This window comes from Gordionus sp. m RMFG-2023, chromosome 1, assembly GCF_954871325.1.
Source record: "Gordionus sp. m RMFG-2023 chromosome 1, tfGorSpeb1-WG-v2, whole genome shotgun sequence".
NCBI classification, from domain to species: Eukaryota; Metazoa; Nematomorpha; class Gordioida; order Chordodea; family Parachordodidae; genus Gordionus; species Gordionus sp. m RMFG-2023.
This window is the reverse complement of record NC_088775.1, coordinates 19,758,413-19,777,758: the sequence shown is the minus strand read 5'-3', so window position 1 is coordinate 19,777,758 and position 19,346 is coordinate 19,758,413. Positions and strand designations below refer to the sequence as shown.

The window sequence follows — 19,346 nt, the reverse complement described above, 5'->3', positions numbered from 1 at the left end:
ACGCTACGACAACAGCCGCGACAAACAATTCTATGGACGGCACTGCAACTTCCACGACAATCGTTTTGATCAAAGCTACGGTAATTGTCACCATAACCGCAACCGTTTCGACAATCGCAACGATAACTACTACTACGATCGAAACAACAATAGCGGGTACAACGTCCATGGCAATCGCCAAGACTATCATTGTGACCATCATCAAAGCTCTGATCGACGAGATGATTGCTATAGAGGTGATAACCGAACCAACTATCCCCGTCGTGGTTAGCACAGACACAACCCTCAAAATATTAATGGTTTTCGAAATATTCGTCGAGGCCCAACCAGTACAAAAATGAAAATAATACCTACAACAGATCTTCTGATTACAAAGATCGTGATTGTCAATTGAATACGAACCATGCTATGAACAACGAAGTAATCGATGATGACGACGACTCAAACACAGACCTTAAAGAATATAATCTGCAGAATTTGGAAGTGCACAATCTGGGGGTCTACGACACCAGATATGACGCGTACAACGTGACGGTGAGCATCAACAACATACCCAAGTTGATGTAAGTTGACACCGGTACGAGGTTCACAATACTTCCGAAGCTGACATATACATAACCCCGATACGTAAGACGGATATGAAACTCACTGGTTATGACGGCAGCGCCATCAAGATATTAGGTCTTGCAAATGTGAACGTTAAGTATGAAGGTAACTCACATACACTGGAGGCCAATGTATTGGATTGTGGTAAGGTTCCCCTGCTAGGGCGTATGTGGCTTCACGCCTTCAACAACATTTTAAAAACGTTCTTAGTGGGTAATGTAGAGAATGATCTCGAGAAGGTCTCGGCAACAAAAAAAGACCTCGAATAAACTTACTCCTACAAACCCAACATGGTCAGACAAGAGTAAGTTCACTTGAAGCTCGATGCCTTGCCTAAGATCATACATCCGAGGAGAGTTCCATATGTCAGGGTTAATGCGATGACTCGTGAATTGGATGGGTGGCTGAAGGACAACATAAACTTTGCTTGAGAGGAATCTAGATGCCCAATGCCATGCACAAATGATCTGATCGCAAAATTAGCTAAGGGCTGCCTTAACTTTACCAAGCCATCGTTCGGTTTGAAAAGAAGACTGATAAACATGGATGGCGTATTGCTCGGCAATCATGAACGTTAATAGCGTTACCACTCAACATATCCAAGGAAATCATAAGCCGAATTTCTTTGGAGGGTGGAATGTTGAATATGTGATAGATATTAACGTTTTATTTATTTTGGCAATTGATTAATTTTTTTGATATCAATTTCTATTTAAATTTAATCGGTGAAAATTTTATATTAGCATTTTTTTATATATCATTTTAACGTTATATTTTTTTAATATCAATTAGTATTTCTCATAATTGGTTATTTTTTTATTGTTAAAAAAAGATATAAAAAGAAAAATTATTTTTAATTAAAGGAGTTAATAAAAAAATGTAAATTATAATAAAAATAAATTGTGATTTATAATAATAAAATTCTGTCTTCATTTGTTTAATTATTCTGTCATGGTATCAATAAATAAACGGATTTTATCCAATTTTTACATGGAGCCAAATTTCGTGCAAATTTCGCGATGGATGCTTTGAACAATTCCACATATATGACTGAATTCGTCTGTAGTTCCCTAAATTAAGTAGCGATGACAGCGCCTACATAGAGAAATTGCAGAATATCTTCGACACCAGCAAGATCTCTAACGGAGAAAAGGTCGCGTTGTTTCTCCGAAGTGTTCCAGATGACGAATTCAATAACATGAGCAATTTGCATGGAGGCAGACTTCTAGGACCCAATCGCTCTGCTTAGCAAATTCAAGCTACAACATCCAAAGTAGACTGAGAACGCCAAACTGTCATTATTTTATGCTGCCCTCAAGGCAAGGAAGAGACGTTCTCGGCTTGGGTCACACGCGTAGCACGACTCAATAAAGAATGCAAATTCAATGGCATTCCGCGCATTATAGAGAAAGTTCACTTGAAGCCCGAAGCTGTGCCTAAGAACATACCTTCAAGGAGAATTCCGTGTGCCAAGATCGATGCAAAGACTCAGAAATTGAATGGCTAGCTGAAGGACAAATAAACCTTTCTGGAAAGGAATCTCGATGTCCGATACCATGCACAAGCGATCCGATTCGGAATTTAGCTAAGGGCTGCATTTACTTTACCAAGCCATCGTTCGGTTTGAAAAGAAGACTGCACCATGAACATGGTTGGCGTATTGCTTGGCGATCATAAAAATGGCGTTACCTCAACAAATCCAAGAAAATCATAAGTCGAATTTCTTTGGAGGGTGGAATGTTGAATATGTGATCGATATTAACGTTTTATTTATTTTTGCAATTGATTTATTTTTTTTGATAGCAATTTGTACTTAAATTTAATCGGTGAATATTTTATATTAACATTTTTTTTATATATCATTTTAACGTGACATTTTTTTTTATTAACTTTGTATTTAAATTTAATCGGCGATTTATATTTACATTTTTTTTATATATCATTTTAACGTTACATTTTTTTAAATATCAATTTGTATTTCACATAATTGGTTATTTTTTCATTGTTAAAAAAAAAGATATAAAAAGAAAAATTGTTTTTGCTTAAAAGAGTGATAATAAAATGTAATTTATAAAAAATAATAAAATGTGATTTATGATATGATTTTGTTTAATTATTCTGTCTAAACACATCATGGTAATAATAAATAAACGAGAATTTAATTCAATTCTTACATGGTGGCCAAGACGAGTCTCAAACTCACGACCTTCGATGAAGGAATTGAATAAGATCCTCGCTTATTTATTATTACCATGATGTGTTTAGACAGAATAATTAAACAGAATAAGACAGAATTTTATTATCATAAATCACATTTTATTTTTATTATAAATCACATTTATTCACTGTTTTAACCAAGAACCTTTTTTTCTTTTTATATCTTTTTTTAACAATAAAAAAATAACCAATTATGTGAAATACAAATTGATATTTAAAAAAAATGTAACGTTAAAATGATATAAAAAATGTTAATATAAATTTTCACCGATAAAATTAAATACAAATTGATATCAAAAAAATATAAATCAATTGTCAAAGTAAATAAAACGTTAATATCGATCACATATTCAACATTACACTCTCCAAAGAAATTCGGCTTATGATTTCCTTGGATATGTTGAGTGGAACGCCATTAACGTTCATATCGCCACCCAATACGCCACCCATGTTCATGGTGCAGTCTTCTTTTCAAACCGAACGATGGCTTGGTAAAGTAAAGGCAGCCCTTAGCTAACTTCCCAATCGGATCGCTTGTGCATGGTATCGGACATCTAGATTCCTCTCGAGCAAGGTTTATGTTGTCCTTCAGCCAGCCATCCAATTTCTGAGTCATCGCATTAATCTTGGCACACGGAATTCTCCTTGAAGGTATGATCTTAGGCAGAGCATCGGACTTCGAGTAAACTTTCTCTTGTCTGACCATTTTGAGTTTGTAGGAGTAAGTTGATTCGAAGTCTTTTTTTGTTGTCAAGACCTTCTCGAGATCATTCTCCAAATTACCCACTAAGAACGTTTTTAAAATGTTGTTGAAGGCGTGAAGCCACATACGCCCTAGCAGGGGAATCTTTTCACAATCCACCCCTATGGCCTCCAGCGTTTAAGTTACCTTCATACTAATCGTTCACATTGGCAAGACCTAATATCTTGATGGCGCTGCTGTTATAACAGTCAGTTTCATATCCGTCTTACATCTTGGTTATGCCTACAGTCTTAGATGTCAGCTTCGGAAGTATAGTGTACCTCGTACCGGTGTCAACGTGCATCAACGTGGGTATGTTGTTGATGCTCACCGTTACGTTGTACGCGTCATATCTGGTATCGTTGACCCAGATTGTACACTCCAAATTCTGCAGATTATATTCTTTAAGGTCTGTGTTTGAGTCGTCGTCATCATCGATTACTTCGATTTTCATAGCATGGTTCGTGTTCAATTGACAATCACGATCTTTGTAACAGAAGATCTATTGTAAGCAGGGTTGCCAGGTCAATATTTTTAAATTGCGGGAGAAATTTGGTATTATGCGGGAGAAATATGAAAATTGTGGTAGAAATATAAAAATTGCTAAAAAAAATTTTTTTACTTAATTATCCGCCTATTATCTTTTTTTTTCAAAATAAAATAATATCTTGATTTATTAAAATATATTAATTTATAAAAAAAACCAACGATCTTTTAAATATAAGAGAATGTAAACAAGATAAAATTTTATAAAAAAAAACGATTTTAATTTTACAATTTAAAAATATTTTATGCGAATGTCCCGCAAAACGACCGCAATTAGAAATCCGTGTATGTGTATAACATTATAGGGATAGGCGCTTAATTATCACGTATCACGTTTAAATAGGTAATAAGACTCCAAAAATAAGAAATAATACAGATGCAACTACAGTTGCGGCGATTATAATTACTTATCTTGTAGTACAGCATTCACAGAGATACTTATCATCACAATGTTGGTTGAATCTTTTCCATAATATTTAACGACTATAATATAAATGAAAAAAATGAGCAAGGCTATCATCAATGTTTTAGGACCTAAATCCAGGAGGTCAATTGACGATTTGAAATATGGGCATACATATGCAATTCTAACAGATGCATCTAATAAGAGAAATATTCTCCGCTATTTCAACAAAATTAAGGTCGTTTCAATAAAACAATTAAATTTTTTCCCATCAAATAATGAAAAATCTAAAGACATAGCTAACCATATAATGGTAAATATAGCAGATTCGGTTATCAATAAATGCATGTCAGCTTTCTGATCTAATAATGCCTCAGTGAATTTGGTAAAAACAGAGTGTATTTACAGAATTGAGTCAGCACAATGTTGGTTGCGATATGTTCATAATACCCGCCATCGATAGAATTTTAAAATTTTATAAACCTTTAAAAAAGTATTTTTTTAAATAAAGATTATAAATGCTGTCTTAATATTTTGAAATTTTTTTCAATAATGATTGGCAGAGGTATATTTAGGAATGATTTCACATGTAGAAAATCTACTACATGCTGTTAATGTGTAGTTGCAATCAGAAGAATCTTAACAAAGATTCATAAAATAATGCTGCAGATGTGTTCATGACAATAAATTTTATGGCGCCATTGCTAAAACTTAATTATATTATATGAGATTAAATAATAGAACAATGTTTACCGTTGTTATTGAGATATTTATAAAATTCCTGGCATGACATATTATATATTTGTTTAACCATTAGTTAAAGCAATCCGATTTCCCTCCTTTTTCGATACAGTCCTCATCAGGCTATAAATGCGCTCCGAGGCATTAGAATAAGGTAAGGAGAAGACATACTCGCATATTTTTTCCAAGCATGGGGATTTATCGTTATTACGAAAAAATTCTACCCATTTATCTTCTGCTTTTAGACCAACTTTAAGTATTTTGGCGAATCATAAAAAATATAGAGAATTACAATCTCCTCAAACAAGGCATCAATGTCTTTCGGTATTTTTAATATATTTATTAAATTATAAAAACCATCAATTGAAGTTTTCTGTTCCAAGGTCATAATATTTATACATTTGTAAATAGAGTTTCAAATTTTGATTATAAATATTCTAAAATTGTCTTAATAAAAATATCTGCTTCATTTAAAAAGGTATTAATTAGAGTATTATTTGAACATTTTAATATAATATTTTTAGCAATAGCGCCATAAAATTTATTAACAATTTTTAACTGTAAAGATGAACAGAGCTGTAGCATGATTTTATGAATCTTTTTTATAAATAATATTCGGATTGCAACTGAATATTAACTGAATGAAGTAGATTTCCTACATGTGAAACGAATCCCAAATATGCTTCATACTCGAAAAAATTTTTCAATATTTTTGGACAGCTTTTAAAATCTTTATTTAAGAAGTATTTTTTTAAGGGTTTGTAAAATTTTAAAAACTCTTTTAATTTATTAACTTTTTTAGTTGATGACTAAATTCGTTAATAAAATTTCATCACAATTATTTCGACATCCACAGATAGTAAATATGCCATCTTGCAAGAATTATGTAGTATATGGCATATACAGCCAATTGGTATTAATATATTATTATGCTGCCTCAATTCGGTAACTTTGGTTTTTACCAAAATTTACAGAGGCATTATCAGCGCAAAAAGCTGACATGCAAATCATTGATAACCCTGAATCAGCTATATTTACCATTATGTGGCTAGCTACATCGTTAGATTTTTCACTATCCGAGGAAAATTTTTTAACAGTTTTATTGAAATGTTCTTATTCTTGTTGAAATAGCGAAGGATCGAGAGAAATGTTTTAATATTTCCCTTATTAGTTGCATCTGTTAGAATTGCATATGGATGCCCTTCTTTCAAATCGTCTAGAATTGACCTCTAGGATTCAGGTACTAAAACACTTGTGATAGCCTTGCTCATTTTTGTTCTGCCACAAGTAAGGTTTGCACTTATATTGGAGTCGTTAAATATCATGAGAAAAAGATTCGACCCACATTGTGATGATATAGCTCTGTGAATGTTGAACTACATGATAGATGTATACGATTTCCGTAAATGTAGTTCTGTATTATTTATTATTTGAAAATATTATTGTGTTGCAATCAGGGTTGCCATGTCTCCCCCCATCAGCGGGAGACTCCCGCAATTTTTTAGTTTACACGCAGACACTCCCGCAAAACTACCGCAATTGGAAATCTCCCGCAAAAATCTACCGCCATTTTTTAATTTCTTCCGCAATTTTTTTTTTTAGCATTTTAACGTTTTTAATATATAAATAATAATTTTGAGAGATAGTAATTGATTATTTTTATATTTTAAAAATATATTTTAAATATTTGAAAAACATGTCCAGTTTGTAAATTTCTTTTTATCCTGTTTTATTTTTATCAAATCATAGGCTTAGCCAAGATTTTCCTAAGGGGGGGGAATAAAAAAATTTACTGGGGGTTTCGCCCCAGACCTCCCATTTAAACTTACCTCAATATATAGTCATAAAATATTTTTACAAGAGAGGAGGTTAAATTTAGTAAATAACTTGAACAAATATGAAATATATCTTTATTATTTTATATAAAATATAATAAATTACTTGTATATACATTAATATAAAAGCATGGTAATAATTTATTCCAAACAAGTATAAGAAATTTATTTATAAAAAGTAAGTAGACATATAGTTTATATTCCTCTATTATATAGAATTAGTTACAAAATAATAGGTAAAACTCCACTTTTACAGACTTTGACAGTTAGAGAATATATTACATTTAATATTTTAACAAATTTTACTAATCAATGCTCTTGAAAATAAATATAGCACCAATTTGCATTCAATTATTTAACGCCATCTATTTATTTTAAGTAAAAATGATATTAAAAATTAATCTTTATATTATTTATCATCCCACAAAGTCTTTAAAAGATATTTTCTGATGTCCTTATCAATATTTTATAGTTTTCTGTAAAATATATAATTCGCTATATTAGTAAAAATTACTTATTGTCATATGATAATTAGATATACTGTAAATCTACGACATATAATATTCCACTGTTTGTATTGTGCTTAATTATTTTTATTTAATTTATGATTTAATTATATCAATAGTTTCATAATTATATTTTACTTCTATTAAAATAAATAAATAAAAATTACTCACTTTATAAAAAATTATATATTTGATATATTATATTACTTACTAATTTTATGGATCTATTATTAATAAATATAATACATTTCACTTTTGTCTTAAGACTTATCTTTAGCTTATATTCCATTTCTTAAAAAGCATCTTTGGTTCACTTTTTTTATATATTAATGTTTTTTTCCAAAAATGTATAAATTATGAGGAATAGTTTTATAAAAAAATACCAACTTTTACATTCTTTCTTTCAAATTATTGTTTAAGATATATGCATACATTTTGGGGGTCTTGGAGGGGGGGAGGACTAAGGGTGATATTTTTTTATTAGCTTAAAATGATATTCACAAAAAGTGATAAATTCTGAAGGGAGATTTCCCCCCCCCCTACTGGCTACGCCTATGTATCCAATAATAAATCAACATCATTTCATTCATATAAGTCAGTACAGGGGAGTATATACATCGATTGCAAAACAAAAATATTCTCTAAAAATAATAAATAATACAGATGTAACTACAGTTGCGGAAATCGTATACAACTATCATGTAGTTCAACATTCACTGAAATATATCATCACTATGTGGGTCGAATCTTTCCCATGATATTTAACGACTCCAATATAAATGCCAATCTTACCTTACTTGTGGTAGAACAAAAATGATCCAGGCTATCACAAGTGTTTTTGTACCTGAATCCTAGAGGTCAATTCTAGACGATTTAAAAGATGGGCATCTATATGCAATTCTAACAGATGCATCTAATAAGAGAAATATTAAAACATTTCCCTTGATCCTTCACTATTTCAACTAGAATAGGATCATTTCAATAAAACTGTTAAAAATATTTTCCTCGGATAGTGAAAAATCCAAAGATGTAGCTAACCGCATAATGGTAAATATAGCTGATTCAGGGTTATCAATGATTTGCATGTCAGCTTTTTGCACTGATAATGCCTCTGTAAATTTTGGCAAAAACCAAAGTGTATTTACCAAATTGAGGCAGCACAATAATGAATTAATACCAATTGGCTGTATATGCCATATACTACATAATTCTTGCAGGAAGGTAATGAATGTACTATCTGTGGATGTCGAAATAATTGTGATGAAATGTTTTAACGAATTTAGTTCATCAACTAAAAGAGTTAATGAATCAAAAGAGTTGGTGAAGTGGTCTGACTTGGAATGGTGTGAGTTGTTGCGATATGTACCTATCAGGTGGTTATCATTAATATCTGCCATAGATATAATTTTAAAATTTTACGAACTCTTAAATATTTCTTAAATAAAAATTTTAAAAGCTGTCCTAAAATTTTGGGAAATTTTTTTGAAGAAGAAATGGCAGAAGCTTATTTGGGATAAGTTTCATATGTAGGAAATCTACTTCTTGCAGTTAATATTCAATTGCAATCAGAATATTCTTTATTAAAAAAGATTTACAAAATTATGCTACAGCTCTGTTCATCTCTACAGTGAAAAATTGATAATAAATTTTATGGCACTATTGCTAAAAATATTATATTAAAATGTTCAAATAATACTCTAATTAATACATTTTTAAATGAAGCAGATACTTTTATTAAGACAATTTTAGAATATTTATAATCAAAATTTGATTTTAATAACTCTATTTACAAATGTATAAATATTATGACCTTGGAATAGAAACCATCAATTGATGGTTTTTATAATTTCATAAATATATTAAAAATGCCGAAAGACATTGATGTGTTTGAGAAGATTGAAATTCTCTCTATTTTTTGTGATTCGCCAAAATACTTAAAGTTAGTTGGTCTAAAAGCTGAGGAGAAATGGGTAGAATTTTTTCGTAATAACAATAAATCCCCATGCTTGGAAAAAAAGTGCGACTATGTCTTCTCCTTACCTAATTCCAATGCCTCATCCGAGCGCATTTTTAGCCTGATGAGGACTGCCTGGAAAAAGAAGAGAAATCGGATTGCTTTAAAAACATTAGAGGCCGAGCTTATAAATATCTCAATAACGACGGTAAACGTTTAGTTCCATTATTTAAATCTCAAATAAAATATAATTAACAATATTTTTTTTATATTTTATAAAATCTTATTTATACATTCGTATAATATATTTTTTACATTGTAAATCAAAAATAGAGAGCATTACAATCTCCTCAAACAAGACATCAATGTCTATCGGTATTTTTAAAATATTTTAACATTTTAATATAGTTTTAGCAATGGCGTCATAAAATTTATTGTCAATTTTTAAATGTAAAGATGAACACATCTACAGAATAGTTTTCTGAATTATTGTTAAAATTCTTCTGATTGCAACTGCACATTAACAGCATGTAGTAGATTTCCTACATGTGAAATCATTCCTAAATATACCTCTGCCATTCATTCTTGAATAAATTTCTCAAAATGTTAGGACAGCTTTTATAATTTATTTAAGAAATAATTTTTTAAAGGTTTGTAAAATTTTAATTTATCTATGGTGTGTATTAGGAACATGTCGCAACCAACATTAGGCTGACTCAATTCTGTAAATACACTGGTTTTGCCAAATTAACTGAGGTATTATTATATCAGAAAGCTGACATGCAATTTATTGATAATCCCGAATCTGTTGTATTTACCATTACATGGTTATTTATATCTTTGGATTATTCACAATTTGAGGGAAAAAAATTTAATAGTTTTATTGAAACGAACTTAATTTTGTTGAAATAGCTGAGGATCAAGGAAAATATTTTTATATTTCCCTTATTAGATGCATCTGTTATAATTGCATATGTAAGTCGATCTTTCAAATCGTAAGAATTGACCTCCTGGATTCAGATTCTAAAACATTTATGATATCCTTACTCATTTTTGTTCTATAAGTAAAGTTTTCATTTATCTTGGAGTCGTTAATAATTATGGGCAAAGATTCTACCCACATTGTAATGATAAGTATATCTGTGAATATTGTAGTACAAGATACGTGATTATTGCAGCAAATGTAGTTGCATCTGTATTATTTCATATTTATGGGGAATATTTTTGTTTTGCAATGAATGTAGATACACTCCCCTGCACTGATTATAATAATGTGATTGAACTATAATAAATAAAATAATTATCATTGAAATGAGTACAATATTATTTTATTATGTATTTAAACTTGATACGTGATAATTAAGCGCCTATCCTTATAATGTTATATACACACACGATAGATTTCCAATTGCGGTCTTGCGGGATATTCGTATAAAATATATTTTTTACATTGTAAAATTAAAATCGTTTGTTTATTATATAAAATTATATCTTGTTTACATTCTTTTATATTTAAAAAAGATCGTTGGTTTTTTTTTATAAAATTAATATATTTTAATAAATCAAGATGTTATTTTATTTTAAAAAATATTTACCAATTTTGCATTTATATAAACTAATTATAAAATATAATAGGCGGATAATTAAGTCAATTGGTCCCCAAAAATTTTTTTTAAGCAAATTTATATTTCTACCGCAATTTTCATATTTCTCCCACAAAATACTAAATTTCTCCCGCAATTTGAAAATTTTGATTTGGCAACCCTGATTGCAATCGATGTTGATATACTCCCCTGTACTGACTTATACGAATGAAATGATGTTGATTTATTATTGGATACAAATAAAAATTAAAAAAATTGCGGTAGATTTTTGCGAGAGATTTCCAATTGCGGTAGTTTTGCGGGAGAAAGATGTCTGCGTGCAAACAAAAAAATTGCAAGAGTCTCCCGCTGATGGGGGGGTATGGCAACCCTAATCCTGAATGGGTTTTATGGTTACGTGGCTTTTTTTGACTCTGCCCATGTGATTAACCTCTTGTACTCCAGGTGATTCATTCAAATGAAACAATTTCATCACGCCCTTGATGTCACTTGGCTCCGCAGTGTCTTCCTCTAGACCTAGATTGTAAATATCTTCTATAGTCATAGAGCTCCTGACCGCTTTCCTGACATCTTTGGAATTCGAAGCAACTCTCACTTTCTCAATAATGCGCTGAATGCCATTGAATTTGCATTCTTTTTTGATTCGTGCTACGCGTGTGACCCAAGCCGAGAACGAATCCTCCTTGCCTTGAGTGGCAGCATAAAATAATGACAGTTTGGTGTTCTCAGTCTTCGATGGATGTTGTAGCTTGAATTTGCCAAGCAGAGCGATTGTGTCCTAGAAGTCTGCCACCGTGAAAATTGTCCAATGTTATTAAATTCGTCATCTGGAAGATTTCGGAGAAACAACGCGGCCTTTTCTCCGTTGGAGATCTTGCCGATGTCGAAGAAATTCTGCAATTTCCTATTTAGGCGCTGTCATCGCTACTGGGTTAAGGGAAATCCAGTTTAACGAATTCAGTCATATATGTAGAATTGTTCAAAGCATCCATCGCGAAGTTCGGACGTAATTTTGCCTCATAAAAGAAATTAAATCTACACTTAGCAAAAATGGAAAGAAATAAAGTCATTATTATAATAAATTCAATAATGTATATACAGAGTTGGGCAGGTCCTCTTGAAAAAGAATCTAAATACCAATGACATATATAATACCTAGACTGACAATTCATTCATTAAAAGTGTACATCAATGCAAATCAACTGGAGACGCCATCTTGGTTACACAAATCATTATTAAAATTTTAAACGAGAGTCTAATTTATTCCTATATCTGATGCAAACTTTATTAAAGAATTACCGGATCATCGAGACAAAAAGGAAGCAAGTTATCAATTTAATAATAGTTTTTAAAATGAGAATAATTACTATATGTGTTACCAAAATGGCGGGTCCAGCTGATTTGCTTTTAACGCTTGAAAATGCATTTTAATGAATGAATCGTCAGTCTAGGTATTATATATGTCATTGCTAAATACAGATACAGATTCTTTGTGAAGCATATGGGCCCAAAAGCACCTCCGATAATATTAGCCGAATGCCTACATAAGTTTTAAAATATGGATGTGATATTCATGTCAAAAAAGCCACATTATATTCAAATCATAGGAAAATATTTTCTTAAAATCTTTTACCCATACCATCTGGAGCAGCTTTTAAAGGTAGATAATATTGTAAACTTAAATTTTTAAGATAACCTATGCCCCTTTTAACTACACATAAATAATATACTATAATATGTTTAACAATTTGTGTTTAACCCTTTATTATTTTTTTGATTATACAGGTTTTACATTTAGCCGGTAAATTGTCATTTTTAACTTATATTTAAAAATCATATAAAATTTTTAGATTATACGATTCAGGGGAACTTATTTCTATAATTTAAATTTCACTACCATGAGTGTTAATTATCCTAAAATTAAAAATATTACATAAAATTGATAATGATATTCTATAGAGTTACATTTATATATAAAATATAATCTATACATATTTCGTTTTGGTATTGTTATTTTTTATCTTTCTACCTTAATGTGATTTGTAAATTTTCCAAATAATTTTGACTGTCAATATATTAAAATATGGTGGGAAAAAATAAAGAAATTAATTCAAGATTCGCGAAGAAAATAAAATATATACTGTGATATGTAAAATTTTAAACATGAATATTAAAAAGAATCTGTATCTATATCTTTTGTCAAGAATATGAAAATGAAAAAGATACAAGATTCTTTTTAGAATAAAGAATCTTAGATACAGATACTAGTATCTTATTAGAAATGTCAAAAAGATACTGAGTACAAGATACAAAAGGATCTTGTATCTTGTATCTTAGATACAAGTATTCGCGGTACTGCCCAACTCTGTGTATATATATACCAATGATGTGCATACATACAACTCTACTAGACAATAAATATCATTTTAAGCTAATAAAAATCCCCTCCCATCTCACCACACCCCCACCTCCCTCTCCTCAAAAAATATATACAATATGTATGACATTATAGGAAAGAATTTGAGAGAAAAATTAGGAAAAATTAATAACTTTGTAAAATAACGACTATTATTCAAAATTTTTAGAAAAAATGCATTTTAACAAAAAAAAGTGAAAACCTAAAATTATTTTTATAAAAATCTAATATAGCCAAAGGCCTACAATAAGGGATTTACAACAAAATTAATGGGTAAAATATTCACACTATAATACCCCCCCCCCCCCCCCCTTAGCAAAATTCTGGATAGGCCAGTGCTACTAGATTAGCGATTCATTAATTAAAGTGTTCATATAATATGAGTAAACTGTAAGGCAAATGTGCATTAATGTCATTTAATCGAGTATGGGCACTTTTAAATAAATGAATCGCCAATCTAGTAGTAAATGTATATATTGCTATTATACATTATTAAATAAATTAGAGAATAAAATATTTGTTAGACAATCTTTTAATATTTTTATAAGAGGCAGATTGAAAGTCTTGGATAGGACATTTGCTAGTATCTCCCTCTCCCAGATTATATATCGGCTCTGCTGGATACGAGCCCTTTTTTTCTTCTAAAATTTTGTCGATCGGTTTAAACCTTCCAGTTTGATGAGAATGAGAAAAGGAAGTTGTATCTCAAGATGCTCTTTAACATGACTAAATTTTATATATGAAGAAGATAAGCTCATATTGGTTAAAAAAATTTTAATTCATATGATATTCCATTTTTTAGGAAATTTCACATGGCCGGCGGTAGTCTAGCTCGAATTTTTGTATCCGAGAATATGTAAATTAAACATATATGCGGCTAAAACTCTCTACAAAATTTTATCAGATTCTCTTATCAGTAAACATTAAAATAAGTAATATAATAGAATTAATAATTTTTAGTTGCGATGTATTAATATACTATTACTTTTTGGTATAATTTTTCTAACTATATTCTCTTTATATTTTTGCTTTTGATATGAATTTGCACCTCTATTGATTTTGTTATAAAGTTATCAGTTTAGAAATTAGAATAGTTTCAAACTTTTTTATGTCCCTATGAATTTTATATATATATATACAACATATTTTTTATATGACTTTGTAGACCAAAGAAATTTCTTATTATTAGCTCATAATTATGATTTAATGTTTTCAATTATGTAGCATATCTAGGAATTTGGACATTTTATTTGTATTTTTTTACTTTTAAATGGCACCCTTGACTTTATAGTGATTAAATTAAAAAAATAAATAATGTGATGATTTAAACCCAGTGCCCCTATACCCCCACAAGCTAAGGAAACAGTATACACATGAAAAAAATACCTCCATTCAAAAGAAGTAGTTAAATTTTTGTAAACTCCCATTCTTTAATTATAAATTTCAAAAATAATATGTAATTTTTTATTGCTATTTAATTATTCTTTAAAATATAATAACTATAATATTATAAACTTTAAAAATTATTTGAAAATGGAAGTAAAGAAATTTTAATATTATTTTTAAATTGATAATTTAGATAAATTAGTGGAAGAGAGAAAGAAATTATAATTTTGTGGATATTTAATTGTTTAAATAAAGTTTGTTTCATTGAAGTTTTATTTTGCATATTGCCATTTTGGCTGACATAAGGTTGCAGGAATAGTTAATAAATATTTAATTAATAATTTAAATAAATTAGGGGAAGATAAGAAGTTATAATTTTGTCGATATTTAATTGTTTAAATAAATTTTGTTTCATTGAAAGCCTTTGATTCTTTAACTTCTAGATTATATATCCTTCTTTTTAGCCATCAAATAAATACTAAGGTTAGACATCCTATAATGACCAGAATTCAAATTGTAAAATTGATTGCTATCCTTGATATCATCTTTAACAATTATCTTTTTGACAATTCCTTTTGTTGTAAGAAAATAAGATCTGATTTAAAAAAAATTTAATGGAAATTTAAAGCAAAATATATTAAATTTAATTGAAAATATATATACCCAACCTAAAAATGATACAAGAGAATAATTTGAATTATACTTCTCAATGAATCAGACAATCTTTTGCCAATTAAGTTTGGTTTGCAAACCCTATATCATTTGACAAGGTTTGCAATTTTATACATGCCAAGCTTGTTATCTAGAAAGAAAGAAGGAAAGAAAGAAAGAAAGAATTTAAAAAGTGGAAATAATAATGGAGAAACATAGCCGGGAATTTTGCCAATTTTTTTTATAGTAACCCATTTAAAATCTTTTAGAAGTTTAAAATATTTTTTTTTCTAAAACAAAAAGTGATAAAATAAAAATTTTCGATTGTAAAAACAATAGCACTAGCCTTGAAGTGACAGAATCTTCAGAATCCTTTAAATTGGTCAGGGCTGCTCTCAAGGCCTCATAAAGTAGAAAAAAAAATTCATTTCAACTCTTCTATAAATATATGAAATAAATATTTTAAATTTAAACAATAAGATAATATTACTGAGTAATATTCTTGATATGCAAAAATCGTTGTGATTTTAATAATCGCCCAGATATTATTCACTTGAGAACGTAAGTTTTTCTTTTAATGGGGGGCAAAGCCCCCCATATCCCCTAATTTGCGGGTCTTTGGCCCACTTTTGCTGGCCGGGGATGTTGATATAACATACTAATCTATGTTAATATGTTATATTTAAAAAATTTAAAGACAATGAAAATTCAAATTCTTTATTGATTTACTAATCTTATTATAATGTATAATTTCCCATGTTATAAATATTGCATAATATTAATTATATTTTATAGATGATTTTAAAAGAGGTAATAAAGATTTCCCATCAGCACTTTGGAGATAGGCTGAGAACTCTACATGAATAATTAAAATTTTGTTTCACCATAAGTTCTGCTTCCAATGTTGATAAATGTAATCGATTGCTTTCTTTTCTCCAAGCAGTATTCTTTAAACTGAATATTCTCTCGGATGAAGCATTTGAATGCGGAATAGAAAATATAAAATCACATATTTTCTCTATCAAGGGTGAAATTTTATTAGAGAGGAAATCCATCCATTTTTCTTAGGCATTCATATGATTGTTTTTTGATAATTTTTCTTCATAATATGAATAAAATTGTGAATATTCCTCAAAGAGACTATCTATATCTATATCTGGTATTTTATAATTAATAATAATTTTTTATAATTGCTCAAATGCTGAACATTTATCCAATGTCATAGGGCTAAGATATTTCCCTATATTATCTATTATATCATAACGTTTTTCTACATAATCTATAATATTTTTTATAAATATCTTTGATTCATTATTGAAATTTATTGCCTTTTCTACATCATTATTATGTTGTAAAATATTTTTAGAAATGCTCCCATAAAAATTTTGTTGAATTTTTAAATTTAATGAATTCTTTAATTTTAGGATAGGATCATATATTGCTAATACATCTTCAGATTGCAATTGTAAATTTATGTTATTAACTAAAGTGCCAACATTAAGGACAACACCTAAATAGGCCTCTGCAAAATTATCTTCAAAAAATATTTTCAAAATTGGTGGGGTTACTAAAAAATATTCTTTAAGGGGTTGAAAATACTTATGCATCCGCTCAATCGCTGGGATTAATGTAAGCCAACATGTTGGAACACGGCGAAGTAATTCTGACCATTCTAAACCACACCATTCTACCAATTCTTTTAAAATTGTAACTCTTTTTGTTGAGGTGCTAAATTCATTATAGCATTTTATTACTATACTCTCAATATCATATTTGAGAAAAATTACAGCCTTTTTGAACGAATTGTGAAGAATATGGCATATACAGCCTATTGGTATAATATTATTATTATGACTTTTCAATTATACTTTGATTTTTTTCAAAGTTTACAGATGCATTATCTGCACAATAGGCCGTTACATTAGAAATATCAAGTCCAGCGATTTTTAAATTTTCTAGCAAACATCTAGATATGTATTTAGAGGTTTCACTGTCAGACGAAAAATTTTTAAGTAATTTGTTGAAGTATTTAAGTAATAAGGGAAATGTTTTTATATTACCTTTATTCGATGCATCAGTTAGTATTGAAAATGGATGATTGTTTTTTAGATCTTTTATAATATTTGCCTTTGTTTCAGGTGCCAAAATATTTTTTATTATTTTCGAGCCTTTTGTTCTGTCACATGAAAATATTGATGCAATTTTAATCAGGAAAAAGTGTGGAAAATAGCTGGCTTGAACAATCAGCCGACATATAGATATGAGAATGTTTTATGGAATGATATATGAATGTTGTTTTAGCAATTACGCACATGGTCTCATTCTTAGAATATTTGGTTATGTATGATGATATAGTAGTATTGGTTCTAGATTGTTCATTTGCCAGCTTATGTTTGCTAGAATTCATATGCTTGATTATATCATACTCCCACTATGCTTATTGAAAAGCATGATGCACATATACTACATTTTACAGTCGACCCTGAATGCTGCTTTATCCATTCATATTTTTGTTCCCAACTTTTATTATAACCTACCTTATATATTTTCCTCTTTTTGGTTTGTTTATATTTCAATTTTTAATCTGGAGAATTATAACTTGAGGTTTGTCACAATGGGAGATTTGTCATTGTGAATCAAAACCTAAATCTAAAAAGAAATTAATAATAATTAGGAATGTTGAAAGTAAGGCTTTTGAGACCTAAAATAAAAAAGAAAACAACACGAAATCATGAAATCAATTTCATCCTTTATTCAAAATTATAACATTATCAAATTAACAAAATTATAAAAGTAAAAATAATAAAAAAGATTAATAAAAATAAAAAAAAAAAATACAAAAAAGTTAATAATTATGAAAGATCTTTTGTATGGTAAAAATTAGCCTTTTTATACTCTTTTCAATCTTCTTATAACTAATATTCATAACTATTCAAATATAATATTTTTATCACACGTTATAATAATAATCCAAAAGAATTCTTTATGCAAATTAAATATAAAGTACAACAAAATCCAAAAGAATTCTTTATGCAAATTAAATCTAACATTTACAACAAGGTTGAGGATGAGCTTCCTGAAATATTTTGAATTTGAAAATCCATTGTGTAAATAATGAGGTTTTTAAGAAGATACATAATACATCAAATCATAAATTAGCATTTTTTAAATATTTTAATCTGACCTACTGAGTATAAATTACCTTTATTATAAATTTTATTTAATTATTTTATAAAAATGTTCCTGTCCTGAATCTAATTAATCAACTCTAGAAATTAATGTTTTTAGATATCTTAATTTGATTGTATATTTAGCAATATCTAAGTTAAATTTAACTAATTATAATATGTGAAAGTATTTAAAATTTTATATTTGTTTTTAAAAAAATTTAAAAATATTTTGAAAAAATTTAAAAATATTTTAAAAAAATTTAAAAATATTTTGAAAAAATTTAATAACGTGAGAAAAAGTGTGAGACTAAGCGTGATTATTTTAATTTACTCAAAAAACGTGAGAAAAGCGTGAAGTGTGAGAAAATATATGTAAGTAAAAAAATAGGTAAGAAATCATGAGAATTACGGCTAAGTCGTGAGATCTGGCAACCCTGACTCTGACATGCATTGAGCACTGCACAACTTTTAACCCCATCAAAATAAACAGATTTACATAATTGAATGACAATTGCACAAATAAAAGTCAACTTTAGGACCTCAGCTTATATTAAAACTTGATCCTTTTG

At 29.0% G+C, this 19,346-nt stretch overlaps 1 protein-coding gene across 2 annotated transcripts in view; it reads left to right on the top strand.

The window, feature by feature from the left end:
• The first annotated feature begins 14,315 nt into the window (after positions 1-14,315).
• Positions 14,316-19,346, top strand: part of LOC135931428 (probable cyclin-dependent serine/threonine-protein kinase DDB_G0292550) — a 48,981-nt gene continuing 43,950 nt past the window's right edge. Inside the window, exons 1-2 of one of the 2 annotated variants that reach the window (XM_065468523.1) lie at positions 14,316-14,332; positions 14,373-14,502. The gene's annotated coding sequence lies outside the window, so the exon portion shown is untranslated. Of the gene's footprint in view, positions 14,333-14,364; positions 14,503-19,346 lie in introns of those variants that run through there. The other variant, XM_065468525.1, reaches the window with a different exon arrangement.